The following is a 14,863-nucleotide window of genomic DNA, read 5'->3' as shown; positions in this document are numbered from 1 at the left end:
TGTATCTGTTGATGTATGTCTTGTTAGAATCTTTTTTTATTCAGAAAAAAAATTTTTTTTTTCCAGCCACACATAGGAAGGGAATGGATAGGGGGAGGCTTCACCAAATAGTCCTAGCCCCCAACCTTTGTGGTTTTGGCAGCAATGAGGGGTGTGGGGCAATGGCCCAAAAATAAAAATGGTGGGGGGGTGTGTGTATGGGAAGGAGGGGTGCAAAGCAGTGGGAAGTGGTAGAGGGGAAGGGACAGACGAGGTCAGTACTGGGCACGCTACAGGTGAGAGGTCATTTCATAAGATTTCTTGTTGATGATACCACCGTGGACACCTTCTTTACCCATCAGCAGGACTAGCGTCTTGGCAGTAATGGTGATAGTGATGTTGAAGGTGGGGGCTCCACCAGTGCTCTTGGTACGAAGATCCATGGTAAATTCCCCATCCTGCAGCAGTGAGTGCCGGATCACAGAACATTTCTGGCCCCCAAGTGTCAGCCCATTCACGAAAAAACTTGACCGGTCTTTGCCAACCAAGACACCAACCTCAGCTGGCGTGATGTTGCCCAAGGTTTTCCCGGGCACGGAGGCCCAGGCAAGGATGACTCCTTGTAGCCCACAATGGCCGCGTCCTGACAGGTCTCGTCCGCCATGAGGTTGTCGATATAGGCATTCCACCCCGCCATGGCGCTGCTGCTGGGGCCTCGGACTGGGCTGGGGCTGCCTCGGGCTGGTGGCCGGGGGAGGCGGAGAGCTTGGGGCACGTGCTGCTGTCGGGACTGCGGCTCTGCTAGCTGTGCCTGTTGATGTATGTCTTGTGAACCAATATGTGATTGATTCTGGAGAATGATCTGTGCACACTTGAGAAAAATGTGTACTCGGATATTTTTGGGGGTACAGTGTCCTATAAATGTCTGTTAAACCCATGAGGTCTAGGTCTTTATTTAGGGCTCTAGTGTCCTTGCTCATTTTTTGTCTCATTGATCTGTCCATTGGTGAGATTGGGGTGTTGAAGTCTCCTACTATATATACATTTTCTCTAATATCTGTTTCCAGAGCTGATAGTAATCGTCTTATATATGTTGGTGCTCCTTCATTTGGTAAGTGTACCTTCACCCCTGGGTTTATTGCTGCACTATTTATAATAGGTAAAATTTGGAAACAACCCAAATGCCCAAAAATAGATGACTGGATCAAGAAGATGTGGTACATATACACCGTGGAATATTACTCAGCATTCAAAAAAGATAAACTCATGCCATTCACAGCAACATGGATGGAACTAGAAGGGATTATGTTCAGTGAAATAAGTCAGAAGAAAAAAGAAAAATATCGCATGGTTTCACTTATAGGAAGAATATAGAGTAACCAAATAAGGGATCAGGGAAAAAAATAATAACAATAAAAAAACAAAAGAAACAAAAAACAGGCAACTATAAATCAGAAACATTCTGCAGGGTAGAGGAGGGCAACGGATCAAAACAAGGGTGGGAAGAACACAAGGGACTATGGTGATGGTGCACAGGTGAATTGGTGGTGGAAATTCTATGGGGACCACACCTGAGAAAAGAAAGCAAACATTGTACAAAAATGAATAATGATGTAAAAAATATATATATAAAAATTTTTTTTTAAAAAACCCACTAGGGTGGGGGCCTCCCTGGTGGCAAAGGGGTTAAAATCTCAGCACTATCAAGCTACCAACAACCACCGCAGCACAAGTTCAATCCCTGGCCAGGGTGCTGACCCACATGGTACAGGAGACCTCTCCTCTCTTGCCCACTGCTCCCCTCAGCAGTGTATTTCAGTAGATCCACCTGTTCTGCTCCTTACTCTGCCATGGGTGAATCCTCTCTCCCCTCACACCTCTGGCATACACCCCAGTTCTTGCATGCATGAATAAAATTTAAGAAAAACAAACACTGGTGACTGCAGGCAGAAAAGTCTCAGGGTAGGCTGTATGGTATAGATACTCTGCAGTCGCTTCTGAGGCGGGGAAGTTGTCCCCTCTTGCACCACTTTCTATTTCCACTCTGTTCTTCTTAACCACAGGCCCAGGGCTCTGCTACTCCTGACCTTATTCATCATCTTGGAGGTCGTCCCGTAGCCTAGACCTAAGTAATGTCCTCAAGTCAGTAAAAACTACTTATAGTTCAATTAATAAAAGTTCTCTATGTCTTCACAAATAAAAACCAATTCAAAATTTAATATATTAATTTAAAACATATTTGCCTTAAAGTTATGATGTTAGGAATTAGTACTAGTTTCTGTGTTTAAATGTGATTATTTAAAAAAGAAAAAGCTCATGGTATTCAGCAAAAAAAAAAAAAAAGAGTAATTAACCTGCTCTATTCAACAAATATAAATTTGCTTCTTGATGTTAATACCAAAACTTCTCTGAATGAAATTATATTCCAAAAGACAAATCCACTTGGGCCTCCCCTGGTGGCGCAGGTGGTTGAGTGTCGCGCTGTGAAGCTGTCCACAGCCTCTGCAGCGCCGGTTCGATCCCGGCCGACTGGCAAGGGTCCCACATGGTGCAGCAGACCTCTCCTGTCTCGCCCACTGCTCCCCTCAGCAGTGTATTTCAGTCAGTCTGCCTGTTCTGTTCCCCTCTCTGTCACTGGTGAATCCTCTCACCCTCCCATGCATGTGGTCTATACCCCGGTTCTTGTATAAAAATAAATCACTTAGGGCCTCCCCGGTGGCGCAGCGGTTGAGCGCTGGGTTGCGAAGCTGCCCGCGGCCTCTGCAGCGCCGGTTCGATCCCCGGCTGCTCCCCGGCCACCACAGGAGGGTCCCACATGGCGCGCAGACCTCTCCTGCCGCCCGCTGCTCCCCTCAGCAGTGTACTTCGGTCCTTCTGCCTGCTCTGCTCCCCGCTCTGGCTCTGGTGAATTCTCTCACCCTCCCGCGCTTCTGACTGTACCCAGTGCATGTATAAACAAAACAAACAAACAAATAAATAAATAAATAAAGCATGCCTCTATAAAAAAAAAAATAAAAAATAAATCACTTAAAAAAATAATAAATAATATTTTTTAGAAATGTATGTGGTCTTCTAACTCACTATAATAGCATTTAAACTAAACTTTAATGTTTTTAGTGTGCTTATATGATACCAAACTGAAATTTTTGATTTGCAACAAGAACTAAAGTATTCTTGGACTGTCTTTACTAATTTTTAATGATCCTGTTAGCATTGCTAAGCCTTGTGAGAAAAATAGATCTGCTCTGAAAAATTTTTGTCACTCTGGGTAATGAATATTTTATAAAAATCTGTACATTTCTTAATTCTATGCAAACTTCCATATCAAATTCTAAAATAGTAAAGATTTTGCTTTGGAAGTCTTGAAAGGACTCCCAACACATCTAATAAAGTTGTTTTTCTTGTGAAAAACAAATTGAGTCAATTTGAGTGTATTAAAACCAGTCAAGAAACATTTTTTGCAATAGATGACTGGATCAAGATGTGGTACATATACACCATGGAATATTATTCAGCATTCAAAAAAGATAAACACATGTAATTTGCAGCAACATGGATGGCGCTGGAAGGGATCATGCTCAGCGAAATAAGCCAGAAAGAAAAAGAAAAATACCGGATGGTCTCACTCATAGCAGGAATCTAGAAAACTGAAATAAGGGACCAGGAACAAGAATAACTATAAGAAAGAAAATATCAAAATCAACAAATAACTATGAACAAGAGACACTTATGGGGGTTGGGGGGTTGGGGTGGGGAAAGGAGGGCTTGGGGTCAAAATAAGGAGGTTGTAATTGTATGGGGAATATAAAAATAAAATTTAAATTAAAAAAAGAAAAAATTTTTGCTATAAAAAAATGGTTACACCTTTTCAGCATAAAAATAATAGGAGTGTTCTCAAATTTATGAGTTCTTAAAATGTCATATATTCTGGTGGGTGGACCCTGGAACTGGCCTTACAGCAGCACCCATGTGATCACCTGCCTCCTTCAGGGCTCACAAAAAACAATTGTTAAGCCCTTCAACTATAACACACTGAGAAAGGTTTCTCAGGCACCTGAAAAAAATCCTGCGTTATTTCAGGCTAGATTTCCTGAGGCCATAAAAATTATATACTAATCTGGACCCAGGGACTGTAAAAAATTAAGCCATTCTAGCAGCCCCTTCATTAGCCAGTCTTGCCCTGGACCAAGAGCCTCAAACCCCTTTCTCACACTTTTGGGTATGGCCTTCAAGGTCAACAGTGACAGGGAAACCAGCCAGACTAAAAGAAAGAGGAAGAAAGACGTAGTATATGTCAGCAGCCATTGGCAGTGCTGCCACCTTAGACACCCGAGACCCCAGGCGTGCCCAGGGCTTCAGGACCTCACCCGCTTAAAGGGTCTGAAGCAATAGGAACATTTCAGCCACAAGTGTCCAAAGAGACCGCCCAGGGCCATGCCCTCTGTGCCATCACACAGGTCGTTGGAAGAGGGACTGTCCCACTCTACAGAGGGTCAGCCCGAACTACAGGCCAGATTAGAGGACAAATGGATCATATGTGCCTCTGGCTGTGAAGACCCCAGTCAAAGAGGAAAAGACCTTCTCTAAAGGAGCTCAGAGGTGAGACAGGCCCCCCCACGTACTATCTCTAAGGATAAGCCTCGGCTTGACTCCAACGAGCCCCTTGGAGAAATCAGGTTTAATTCCAAATACATGAAAGATAAAAGATTTAGCACATCCGGAATCTGTTACTTGCCTGGGGGTAGCATTCCCTCCCCACCCAACCCCCATGGACCAATGCCTGGACCCCAGGGAAGCCTGCAGTGTGCGCAGCTGCTGTGCTGTCTCCTCCAGCATCCACATGCTGCACCTTTATCGTGGGTTTGAAGGATTTAACCTGCATCTGTGAGATTGAAAGGTCAACCAAGGTTTGGGCAGTTTCTCCTCCAGTTTTGTTGCTCACTCTTTCAGTGGTTGCCTTGCCCCTGGCTTTTACTCCAAATTTCCAAATATCTGTCCAGCCACAAAGTCCCACCCTCAATATCTCAATCCAGAAAGATTTTTGCTTTTGACAGCCTGAGCTTTGCGGGGAGTGGACAAGTCATCAGTGAAAGGTGGAGACTCACCAATTTCACCAACATCAGTCTCTCTCTTTCAAGGGAAAAGTATCTCTATGTTCTTTTGGCTTTTCTAGCAGTTTTCTTGAGTGCCCTGCACCTGGGCACAGTTTGTATTCAGATTTGGTTGCAACCTTTCTGCTGCTCTCTCAGGTTTGTATTTCCCCTGGACCGTCCGGCTGCTCCATTCTGCCCCTGAGACACTGGGCTGCAGTGTCTGCGGGGGAGGAGGGCACCCTCGGGTGAGAAGGCTGCGCATTGCAGTTTCCACTCATTACAGGAGCTCTTCAAGATGAAATTTCTTCCCATACTCCTGCTGCCTTGTGCTGCACCTCCCCCTGCCTCATCGCTCACTGCTGTGCTGGTCCGCGGCAGCCTTGGTTTATTTTTCTGGTTACTTCAAATAATTTATTTTTATACTTTTGTTCAATTGTTGTAATTATCTTCTGCCATAGACTTGCTCAAACTATTGTTTTATACTTTAACACATCAATTTTTTAAATTTATTTTCATATATTGTTGTTCATTTTGGGGCAGCTTCTCCCCTCATGTGTATTCCCCATAGCTCTCCCACCACCCCAGCACCAGGGAATGCTCACCATAGCTGTGTGCTCTTCCTCCCTGTTTTGCAACCCCTCTCTGCCCTCCCCTGCTGTATGACTCTGATCTATAGTCAGCTTCCAACTTTTGTCTTGTTCTTGACGTTTTGTTCAGTTTCTCTACATGCCACATGTAAGTGAAGCATCCTATATTTATCTTTGTCCTTTTCACTTATTTTGCCTAGCATAATCCCTTCCAGGGTCATCCATTTTGCTGCAAATGACATGAGTTTGCCATTTTTGATTGCTGAGTAGCATGCCATTACGTGTATATATACCACACCTTTTTGATCCATTTGTCTGCTTGGGGCATTTCAATTGTTTCCATATCTTGGCTATTGTAAATAGTGCTGCAATAAACAGAGGAGTGCAGGTTTCCTTTCAAATTAGTGTGGCCCAGGTATTAGGGTAAATTCCTGAGAGTGGAATTGCTGGATCATATGACAGATCCATTTTTAGTGTTTGGAGGAAACGCCACACAGCCTCCATAGTGGCTGCACCAGTTTATATTCCCACACTTGCTGAACCTCTCCACCCTGCCATCAGCAGTCCCACCTGACAGAGGATTTGGGGGAGAAGGTCACAGCCCATGATTTGATCATGGGAGACTAATGTGGATCCAGGCACCAGGATCCCTACTCGGGTTCTCAAACTGACATGAAACTAGACTGGGGACTGGGAAGCACAGACCCCCTCAGGAACCACTGACCATGCACAGCCAGCATGACAACAGAGGACAGTCCCTCTGGCCTCACTGTAGTTTGGAGGCAGCACCTACAGACCGAGGATGCTCCTGCATTGTCTAAGTCACCAGAAATACAGTCCAATTTGGAAGGAGCTCTTGAGCTGGTTAGCTCACCCCCAAGACGCGCTCATTCTGAGACTGGTGACACAACCTATACTCTTTTGGGGGTAATCACCCAATCCCCAGCATATTAACTGCTATCACTGCAACACTCCACCTTCATAGACACCAGTGTGACATGCAGACCCTGCCAGGCCAGACTCAGGCCAGCCCTTTGCACATGCACATGGGTCGGGGATCCATGGACACAAGCTCTGCACGTGGCCTCTCTCAGGGCCACAGTTCTCACCGTGGGCTCCACCACAGCCACATTCCCCGCCCACCCCCCAAGGACAGTTTCTCAGCTCCTCTCCCTTATTCAAAAACGAACAGGGCATCACCCACAGGTGATTTTAAGAGGTTCCCCTGACTTCATTAGCGTCCTTTCGGCTGCTTAACAACCATTCAGGGCTGAGCCTCCCCTGGTAGTGTTATAGGGTAGCCCCGATACAAAACGGGGTGCCTGACTGTGGGTCCTCACCCGCGCGCTTGAAAGGACTTATTAATACTCTACTGCAGACACACACGAAAGGTTAATAAAAGGTTTATTTACCAAAAAAAAGGGCAAATGAAAAAATGTACAACTCAGGGAGAAAAATGAGAGACAAAGTTTTAAATGCGTCCTACCCGATCCACCGATCTGAAATCCCAAATGACACTGAGAGTTGGCCGCAAGCCAGGAGCCATGAAGCCAGGAGGCAAGTGATAGCAAGCCCACTCCAAGGCCCACGTGTTTGGTTTTTCATACCAACCCTGGCTGCTTAACTCCACCCTCAGGTCCCAGCCACCTTCCCTTTGGTGGTGACAAGATTTGTCTTTCCCAATGTCCTGATGACTTTAGTCTGGAGTGGGAGTAAAGTCCACAAAGCCTGTATGGATTAGCTCAGGACATCCATTCCCCCTAACAGTAGTGCAGGCAGTTGAGCTCCGCACTGCGAAGCTGTCCGCAGCTTCTGCAGCACGGGTTGGATCCCAGCCAGCCAGCGAGGGTCCCACATGGAGAAGCAGTCCTCTCCTGTCGCACCCACTGCTCTCGTCAGTAGTGTATTTTGTCAGTCTGCCTATTCTGTTCCCCGCTTTGTCTCTGGTGAATTCTCTCACCCTCTCGCAATTCTGGCCTGTACCCCGGTTCTTAGATAAATAAATAAACCTTTATTAAAAAAAAAAAACACAACCATTCAGGGCGTCCCAATCACAGCACCACTTTTGCCTTGTCTGAGTTGACTTTTTAATACATCTCCTCTACCTGGCTGCAGAGAACCTCACACAAGGCTGCTTTGGGCCACCAAGGCCCACTGGTCATGCCTTGATTTTCATCTCCTGGGATGTACACATAACCCCATCCACTCCAGAGGCCCATAAACAAAACATCCACCTGCCAGTGTACCCCAGCCTTCTGGCAGTATTGTTAGTCCAAACCCATCGGTATTTTCCTTGCTTCAGCACAGGGAGAGCTCTGGATGATGAATCGTGGTCACCTTTCTTCCCCAATGATTCTGCTGCCTCAGGGGTCGTGGGCTGGTCCTCGCGGGCCGTCTCCTCCTCCACTTGAGGTCTTGTCCCGCAGCTCCCGGACCTCGTCCACCTCCTGTGCTCCTGCAGCATCTTTAGCTCTTCCCACAGCCCCTGGACTTTGGTCACCTCCTGTGCTGCCATGGCACCTCCAGCGCTGTCACAGGCTCACGGTCTGCACCCCTCAGTCCCTCCAAGGTCTTCAGAGGGCTGCATACCTGTCTGCATCCAATTATCCTGCCGACTACACCATCATAGCATCAGCAAGTCAAGGAGCAGGATCCTGGCAGATGGGGAAAGGAGAAGTCCTGGAGCCCTCGGTGGCTTTTGCAGGCTTTTAATGATCTTTCTACACCATTTGTAGTGAGGCAACCAGGTGCAGAGCAGGCAGGGAGGCCTGGGGGCCAGAAGGCTGGCAGGGGTGTCTGAGGGCTGGGAGGCTGGCAGAGGGACCTGGGGGTCGGGAGGCTGGCAGGGTGGTCTGGGGGCCATGAGGCTGGCAGGGGTGCTGGGAGCTGGGGGGCTGGCAGGCATCCCCAATCTTTACTCTCTCGGGTGTTCCCTTGTGGTCTCCTCGCCAGTCTCTACTGCATCCGCTGCAGGGGATCCTCCACAGCCCCATCCTCTGCCGCTGCCCCTATATGCTCCATCTCTGGCTCAGGTGCGCCCACTCACACACGCCCACACCACGCTCCAGATGCCGCATTCGGGCACACGTGTAAGAACACAGGTGTGGATCATGGATGCTAATGGCGGGAGGGCGGAAAAACCTGATCACTCCCATTTACCCGACAAAACCAACATCATGCCAAAGAAAAAGATGTGAGTTCTCATACCAGAGGGGTCTCTGTGAGTCAAAATCTAATAGAGGGGAAAGTGCAAAAACCCTCCCACCTGAAATGGAAATGGCACTTGCACTTGAGGGCCGGGCCAGGGCCTTGCAACTACAGGAAGAGACGGTGCCATAAGGTGTGTTCGTCTGCTCTTTGCTCAAACCATATTTGCTCTCAGCCTGAACTGAGATGTGTCACCTAATAATGAAGCTGAGCCATGATGGGACAGCTCACTGGTTCCACCCTGGCACATCCAAGAGGCACGGCAGCCCCCCTGACCTTACGGGAAGCTGCCCACAGCCCGTGGTGCTAAGACGGTGCAAGCAGGTGAGCAGGGCTGGGCCCAGAGCACACACTGACCCTCACAGAGTTCAGGCTCAGGCCTCGTGATGCACCTGCTGATGGACGGGTTATTGGACTCTGGATGCTGGGTTTTGAAGGACACATTGTAAAGTGAACCCCTTTATAAAGAAGGTTAAATGGGGCCTCTGGTGGCGCAAGGGGTTAAGCCTCAGCACTACAAAGCATTCCACAGCCACTGCCGCACGAGTTCGATCCCTGGCCAGGGAGCTACCCACATGGCACAGCAGACCTCTCCTGTGTTGCCTGCTGCTCCCCTCAGCAGCGGGGAATACACTGAATACTGTTTATTTCACTGTATGCAAATACACTGGGACATACACTGAAAATATACAGGGAAACACACTGAAATACAGTGTATTTCAGTAGATCTGCCTGTTCTGCTCCCCTTTCTGTCTCTGGTGAATTCTATCACCCCTCCACCCCCACATCTCTGGCCTATACCCTAGCTCTTGTATGCATAAATAATAAATCTTTTAAAAAAACATTATTTTACACAACAAAACAAAAACACATAATTATAAATCAGAGACATCCTGCAGGGGAGGGGAGGGAAGTGCACAGGGGACTGAGGTGATGGTGCACGGGTGCACTGGTGAAGGAAATTCTATGGTGACTACACCTGAGGTGTGAGGGAAGCAAATAGTTTTTAAAAATTAACAATGATGTAAAAAATAAATAATAAAATTTTAAAAAACATTTTTATTCACATCTAAGCAGTGTACATATTTTATTGAGACATTACTTTTTGATCATTATCACTATTATTTTAAACAGATTAATCTAAAGAGGCAATTAGTTTTTAAGCAGTCCCACAGACTTTTTTCTTTAAGATTTATTTATTTGTGCATACTAGAACTAAGGTATAGGCCAGAGGTGCAGGCGGTGAGAGGATTCACCAGAGACAGAATGGGGAACAGAAGAGGCAGAAGGACTGAAATACACTGCTGAGGGGAGCAGCAGGCGAATCAGGCGAGGTCTGCTGCACCATGAGGGTAGCTCCCTGGCTAGGGATCGAGCTTGTGCTACAGTGGCCATGGACAGCTTCATAGTTTGTGTCTTAACCCCTTGCACCACCAGGGAGGCCCCCCACATTTTGGTATTTGCATTTTAAATACCAAATGCAAAAAGTACTCTGCTATGCTATTTCTCAAAGATCTATAAAACAATATATTAAATCTGAGAATTCTCTAGAATTCATTGTGCGCATTATACTTTTCCTCACCCCTGCTTTTCCAGCCCTTCACTTTCTCTCTCACAGCCCAGGCTTTCTCCTCCCCTTAGTCTCTACCACCCCCTCACAGCTGAATTTTGGCACCAGCTATACCTCCTCCCTGTCACCCAAAGACTGTTCTCTCACTGGGGTCAGCAACCCTCCTAATGTGAGTCAGGACATGCCATTGTCTCCCTTAAAATGCTCCAGTGGCTGCACTTCACTCCTGGTGAGGCTCTAGAATTGTGAAGCTCAGGGATCGTTGGTTACTGAGGTCAAAGTTGCATCCCCAGCATAAAAAGTCATAAATAGTCATAAAAAGTGCATAGAAGGCATTAAATAGTTTGAATGAATAAGCTATGATTTATTAAAAACTTTATTGCGGGCCTCCCTAGTGGTGCAAGGGGTAAGACGCAACCTATGTAGCAGTCCGCAGCCTCTGCAGCATGAGTTTGATCCTTGGCCAGACATGGAGCTACCCACATGGTGCAGCAGACCTCTCCTGACTCGCCTCAGCAGTGTATTTCAGTCAATATGCCTGTTCTGTTCCCCACTATGTCTCTGGTGAATCCTCTCACCACCAGCTCCACACCTCTGGCCTGTACCCCAGTTCTTGTATGCACAAATAAATAAATCTTTTTTTTTTTTTAAATTTATTGCGGGCCTCCCCGGTGGCACAGCGGTTGAGCGCTGGGTTGCAAAGCTGCCCGCAGCCTCGGCAGTGCCAGTTCGATCCCTGGCTGCTCCCCGGCCACCAGAGGAGGGTCCCACATGGCGCGCAGACCTCTCCTGCCGCCCGCTGCTCCCCTCAGCAGTGTGCTTCGGTCCTTCTGCCTGCTCTGCTCCCCGCTCTGGCTCTGGTGAATTCTCTCACCCTCCCGTACTTCTGACTGTACCCAGTGCTTGTATAAATAATAAATAAATCTTTAAAAAAAAAAGCTATTAAAAAAAATTTATTGCATTACATAAAAATCATTAAGTGAACAACACCAAAAAAGGTTAGGAAAGATTTTTATCTCATGCAACCAGTATATAAATCATAAATTCATTCCAGTGGGAAAAATACTACCTGCTTATCTGTTGCTCAGTGGCGTCTGTGTATGCGTCCATCACTGCATAACAAGTTGCCACAATTTTGTGGCTCAAAGGAACTTGCAGTTCCTTCGTCAGAAATCCAGGTCTAGTGTGGGTGGGGTCTCTGTGCAGGTTTTCACACAGTTGTGTTCTCATCTTGAGCTCAGGTCCTCCTCCAGGCTTATGCAGAGATTGTCCGGTGAATTCAGTTCTTGTGGTTGCAGGACTGAGGTCCCTGATTCCCTACCAGCTGTTTAGTGTGGAGCCCGGGGAGGACTGCTCCCAACTCTTTGGTGGCCACGGCATTCTTTGCTGGGTTGACCCTTAATTCTCAAAGTCCACAATGGAGAAAATCCCACATTAAGTCCCTCTCACACTTTGAACCACATTGCTCAGGAAAAACCCAGTCCTTTCAAGGGCTCACCTTGATACAGGGCAGCAAGGGGCACTAAAGCTGGCCAAGGTCACTGCCCAGATAGTTTACTGGTCACTGTCTGAGTTCATCACCAGTGCGCACAATTGCAAGACAACTCAAGCTCAAAGAACAACAATAATGGGATTTATTTAACAAACCAGGGAAAAACAAAGAGTTACTGAGGCCAAAAATGGCTTTTACCTCACCCAAAGCAGTGTCCAGTGTTTATCAGTCCTAAGCAAAAGTAGCAAAAACAGCATCTTCCCGCCACTGAGGACAAGGAGTTCCTCTCCTGAACAACAGGCCACGTGTCTAAGATGGCATCTTCCTGCCTTTGCCGAGCATGCGACATGTGGCAGCCTGACTATAGGCCAGGTTCCAACTCACACAGACAGCAGAAGACACACAGGAGACTCCTTGAACTGCCGAGATGCCCCAGCACAGCACCAGACAAACGACACTCAAGACAGCAGCTTCCATGACCAAATGACCCCACAAACAGTCACTCTCACACAGCTCCGGGTCTTTGCGTTCTCTGCCAGGCTGTAACAGCAGCGAAACAGGGAGCAGTTTCAGTGGCTTGGCTAAGTGCAAAGCCTCTAAACTTTTTCTCTCCGAGGTTGGCTGCTGGAGGTTTCCACCTTCAGAGGCCCACAATAGCCTTCTGGAAGATCGGCAAGGTAGGGGCCAAAATCCGCTGACCTCAAACGCTGAAGATCCAAAACCGGCTGAAATCCTGAAGACTGAATGATTCCATGCCCCCTTCTGCAGTCCTTTATATGTCTTATCGGTCAACCCACCCCATAATATAATATTTTTAGCATTTTCCCTGGGGCTATCTATCCTCATCAGCAACCCCCTCCAAGGGGCACCACCTGTAACATCTTTTGGCTTCAGCCACCCAGTTACAACCTGACTAAGGCAGCGCATCCCAGGTTAATCCCATATTAACATGTATAAAATTCTGCAACAACCAAAAAATCTTTGGTAATGACTTCATCCAGGGCCTTGCAGGTTTGTTCTCATCTTCCTGCCCACGGCCTCTCCCGAAACCACGCTCTACCAGACCCTCAGTCAGGCCAGGAAGCATCCTCGCTTGACCCGTCTCAGAGGTACTAGTGTAAGGTCGGCCTGGGGGGACCCTGAGGGGTTCTGGTGGCAAGGAGACCCTTGAAACCGCTGGGGAGGAAACAGACTGTGTGCCAGTTCCTGGAGCCAGATGTCTCCACCTGGCAAAACTGGACCTGATACCGATCAGCCAAAAAACCGCCAAAAACAGACTGTGCAGAAAAACAACTTGTTCTGCATATTGGCCTGCTTACCCAACCCCCTTGTTTGCCTTCTTGGCCCCTATAAAGGGGGACCCTCTTCCTGTAACGGGCGCGACTTTTCTGGCCTTGCCCAAAGACCAGTAAACCTCACCCGGGAGCACAGCCAATAAACCTGCTTTCGGTTTAGTGGTAGTTGTCTGTAGAGGCAGGAACCGGCACAGTGCAGGTTCTCTGATCCCATGCAGACCGGGTAAAGGAGGAGTCAGAGTCCTCAGTGGGTTTCTGCAGGTCTTTTATTGGGGTTCACCAGGCATATGGCAGGCAGGAGTGCTGGGGGGCCGGGAGGCTGGCAGTCCTCCCAGCCCCAGCAAATCCTCACTCTATCTGGGCTCTCTGGCGTTCTCTGCTTCTGCTGCTTCTTCTCTGCTTCTCTCTCGGCTTCTCTTTCGGCTTCTACTGCTGCTGGCGTCCCCGTGACGCCGCCCTCAAAAAGCACAGTCTCAGCCCAGGTGAATCCCATCTACCTATGCCCACACCCTATTCCAGGTGCCCGCCATCAGGCATGCATTCAGGACAAGGATCCCTCATCTATCCTGATGGCGGAAGGGCAGAAAAGCCTGACATTTTTCCTTACCCTACATTGTCTCTCTTTGTATTTCCATCACCTCTGAACCTTTCAGCTAGAACAGTGCTGTGTGTCATGCCTCTGCCTTTGATCAATCTGTTGCAGGGCAACCCCCATATAAAACGGTTGGCTGACTGTGGGTCTTCACCTGGGCGCTTGAAGGGGACTTAAACTGCAGACACACACAAAAGACTAACTAAAGGTTTATTTACAAGGGAAGGGGAAATGGGGAAATGAGGAAATGAACAACTCAGGGAGAAAAGAGGGAGATAAATTCTTAAATGTGTCCTACCCCTTCCACTGACCTGGAATCCCAAATAACTCACCTGACCAAGTGCCACCCCAGCCCACAGCAGCAGCCAAGAGAAAGACCCTGTAGGGTAAATAGTTTTCAGGCTTTTCTGTCCTCCCACCATTAGGATTGCCCTGCCTGATGGGGCACCTGCAGTTGTTACATTGTTGTGTTGTTTACTTCTGTGGGCCATGGGAGGGGTATTGATATAGTCACCAGGAGAGGCAGGAAAGAAGCAGAAAAGAGAAGCAGAAGCAGGAGAGATACCGAAAGTGAAGACTTGGCCTCGGGTTTGGAGGCCTCTTGGCCTCCTGGCCCCCTGGCACCCCTGACTGCTGTGTACTTGGTTGCTGCAATGCATGTAAAGCCCAATAAAAGCCTGAGAAAGCCACCGAGGGCTCCAAGATTCTCCTTTACCCATCTGCTGGATCATAGAAAACCTGCTCTGTGCCTCTGCTGCCTCTACAGAACCCCTCACATGGCTGGTTATATCCCCAGAGAGAACATGGGTGCTTAACCCCGCCCTTAGATAATCAGAACCTGCCTTTGGGGATCCCAGTGTCCTGATGGAATGGGAGTGGCATCCACAAAACCTGTGAGGAGTTTGCTCAGGTCATCCTTTCCCCCTAACAAATCCAGACCCAAGGTGGGACAGAAAAAAAAAAAAACAACACCTAGACCGAGAAACAAATGGGGTTCCAGTGATCTATACAAGTTCTACCCAGGAGTGTAGATGACAGCAACCTGAAG

The 14,863-nt window shown here is 47.8% G+C and overlaps 1 pseudogene; it reads right to left on the bottom strand.

Moving 5' to 3' along the window:
• Positions 1-254: 254 nt before the first annotated feature.
• On the bottom strand, positions 255-679 carry LOC119253229 (profilin-1-like; annotated as a pseudogene).
• Positions 680-14,863: the final 14,184 nt, after the last annotated feature.

The sequence above is a fragment of the Talpa occidentalis genome, unplaced genomic scaffold, assembly GCF_014898055.3.
Source record: "Talpa occidentalis isolate TD23 unplaced genomic scaffold, MPIMG_talOcc4v2.1 talOcc4.2, whole genome shotgun sequence".
Taxonomy (NCBI): Eukaryota; Metazoa; Chordata; class Mammalia; order Eulipotyphla; family Talpidae; genus Talpa; species Talpa occidentalis.
This window is presented reverse-complemented; position numbering and strand designations above follow the sequence as displayed.